Source organism: Micromys minutus, assembly GCF_963924665.1.
Source record: "Micromys minutus genome assembly, chromosome: 6".
In the NCBI taxonomy this organism is placed as follows: domain Eukaryota; kingdom Metazoa; phylum Chordata; class Mammalia; order Rodentia; family Muridae; genus Micromys; species Micromys minutus.
In genome coordinates this window covers 80,034,993-80,038,293 of record NC_137975.1, presented here as the reverse complement: position 1 = coordinate 80,038,293, position 3,301 = coordinate 80,034,993, and the positions used below count along the sequence as shown (strand labels likewise).

The following is a 3,301-nucleotide window of genomic DNA, read 5'->3' as shown; positions in this document are numbered from 1 at the left end:
GAGGCAACAATTCATTCAGAGATATAGACATTTTAACAGAAGTTTAGTTAGTCAAGTCCTAAAAGAGAGGTGTGCTGTTAGACCATTGAGATCTGTTTAAAAATAAAGTGACTCTTTCTACTTTCCAAATCGTAGTAAGTTATGTCTTCCTGTTAGTGTGTTTCGTCCTATGATCCTCTTGAAAGGTGAACAAGGGGGAACAAAACTCCAATGCAAACGCTGTTACAAAGAATCCAGAGTGTTTTGAGGTCATAGATCACTTGTTGATACAAATGTGCAGGCAGCTGGAGAGACAACTAGATTTCTGACACAGGGGAAAGAACTTGTCACCCATGGAGCACTCTGACAGCTACCAGGAAACAGCTGTGGCTTTCTTTGCTTCTTCTCAGTCAAGCCCACCTACCCAGTCTACCAAGGGACTAACTGCATTTGACCTCATGGCTACCCTGTCATTATGGTGACTTTTCAACTCTGCCACCAGCATGTGAAAATGATGTCGACAAGAAACGGGCAGTGGCTGCGTCTCAGCCATATTTTATTTAAATCTGTATATTATCTGTCTGCATTTTTATTAAAACATGTACAAATGTTTAAAGAATTCTAAGATCCTGAGCCATGTGGAATCAGGAAGGAGGCTGTAGATTGGGTCTTGGTTTGTAGAGGAAGGTCTAGGTTCCGGAGAAAATGTATGAGCCCTGAAATAGATCAATTGCGTCTTGACCCAGCAAAGCTGATTTCTGTGGCATAAAGGAGCACACAGTCCTCTCTAACAGGCTAAGAAATAACCAAAAAGCTGATGAAATAATAAAATAAGCTTTCTTAAATTTGAAAGGGGAGAAAAGAATTTAGGTAATCATTTAAGGAAAAGCTAATATTCCTGAACAGTTTTGTTCATTTGGGGATAAAGGGTTTTGCATATGTGCGTGCATGTGTGCCTGTGGAAATGGGAAGCAGATAATAGATTGCCTTTCCTCCTGGTTATCTTTTGAGGTTTGGATGAAGCCGCCTTATTCTTTCTCACAACACCTAATGTAAATGCTTCTAAAGAAGATTCTAAGATGGCTGAGAGAAATCCACTTTCATTCTGAAGTAATCTTGTCTTACAGAAGAGTTCAATTGGAAATTTAATTACAGCGCTTAGCCACATCAATTTATTTAGGTAATTTCTACTTAGGTGCACACGTGAGAGCCTGCTTTAGTGATGTTTTGAAGACAATCATCTACGTATGCTCACCTCTTCTAACTTGTTTTTTTCACTTTCCAGCAGCAAAAACATACATGTATGCACTTCACATAACATACCTGTGCACATGTGAAGACACACATAAATGTGCATATACATATACTCTATCCTCTCTATCACACACATGCACACACATGCCTGTATTATTTGCTGCTGGAATGTAGAATATGAATTGGTACAGGGACAACAAATTTGCCTAAAACATAGGATTGGTTATCAATGATGAAAATAAAATATTTTCATCTGCCCTGAAGAAATGTTCAGGTTAACTATATCAATAGAATTTTGCATGTGTGTGTGTATGCATGTGTGTATGTGCATGCATGTGTGAATGTGTGTGCATGTGTGCATGGATATGTGCATGTGTGTGATGGAGAAAACAGAGTGTATGTGCATATATGTTGTGTGTGTGTTCATATGTGTACAGGTGTGCCAAGTGAATGTGCATGTACACACGTAGAGGCCAGAGGTCAATGCCTGGTGTCTTTTGCAGCTGCCCTTCCTCTCCTTTCAGAGACAGGGATCCCGAAGCTCACTGATTGGCTGGAATGGCTGTGTTCTTCTCTCAGCTTTTAGCTGAGACTTGAAGTGCAGTCTCATGTAGAAATGGAGACGTCGGCTTTGTCCTTATTAGGAGATGTCTACACCTCGCACGATATAGGCAATAGTTTACCATATACAGCCTTTATTTCATTAAGATATAATCTCTCGCCTTTCCACTGGCGACAGCCACCAGGCGAGCCAAGATGGGTGCATACAAGTACATCCAGGAGCTATGGAGGAAGAGGCAGTCCGACGCGATGCGCTTCCGCCTGAGGATCCGCTGCTGGCAATACCGCCAGCTCCCCAAGCTGCACAGGGCTCCCCGCCCCACCCGGCCTGATAAATCTCGAAGGCTAAACAAGGTTATGTCATTTACAGGATTAGTGTCTGACATGGTGGTCACAAACGCCCAGTTCCTAACGGTGCAACTTACGGCAAGCCATGTTAACAGCCAAAATTTGCCTGAAGCCTTCAGTCTGTTGCTGAGGAGAGAGCTGGGTGCTCTTGTGGAACTTTGAGAGTCTTGAATTCTTACTGGGTTGGTGAAGATTGCACATATAAATTTTTTGAGTTTATCTTCATTGATCCATTCCATAAAGCTATCAGAAGAAACCCTGATCACCAAACCAGTCCATAAGCACAGAGAGATGTGTGGGCTGACATCTGCTGGCCGCAAGAGCTATGGCCCTGGAAAGCGTCACAAATTTCACCACACTATTGGTGGATCTCGCTGTGCAGCCTGGAGAAGGCGCAGCACTCCAGCTCCACCGTTACCACTAATACACGTAATATTTGAAAATTCATATCCAATAAACAATTTAGGACAGCCAAAAAAGATATAATCTCTCTATACCTATAGTCTATGGCTTTTATCAAGAAGGTATATTAAATTTTGTCAAAAACCTTTAGATGTTAAGATGATCATGTGATTTCTGATGTTTAGTGTTTATTGAACCATCCTTTCATGTCTCGAATGAAGCCAACTTAGTCATAATTAATGTTTCTGTGAATTTATTTTTTGAGACCTCCAATGATATATATACAATGAGATAGGATCACTGCCCATTTTCCCTCTTATACTCCCCACCCCCAGCCCCCCCTCCAACTTCACGTTTCTTCTTTTTTAGGAATCATCCATTCAAACCAATTAGAGCCTCTCATATGTGCAGGGTTGTGGAGTCATTTACTGGAGTGTGGAACACTTACCAGTTGGTCATATCCTCAAAGAGAATGTTTCCCTCTCTCCTAGCATCTATAGACCACCAATAGTTCCTCAGCTATGTGTGGGGCCCTGTAAAACTCTGCTGAAAATATCCATATCCCTGCTGAAATCTTGGCTGGCTTGATCTAGCTCAGGTCTTGTGAGAACACTATATCCATGTGATATCCAGACAGCATCCCAAAGTACCCTAGTCTGTCCTCCAATTCTTGGGTTTTTTCTGCCTTCTCTTCTGCTGTTTTCTGAGCCTTGGCAGGGATGGGGAGACAGGGCAAGGTACTTGCTGTGCAAATGTG

At 42.0% G+C, this 3,301-nt stretch overlaps 1 pseudogene across 1 annotated transcript; it reads left to right on the top strand.

The window, feature by feature from the left end:
• Positions 1–1,989: 1,989 nt before the first annotated feature.
• LOC308422099 (large ribosomal subunit protein eL15-like) lies at positions 1,990–2,566 on the top strand (annotated as a pseudogene). Its single transcript has one exon. The product of its transcript is annotated as a large ribosomal subunit protein eL15-like (transcript).
• The last annotated feature ends 735 nt before the right edge of the window (positions 2,567–3,301 follow it).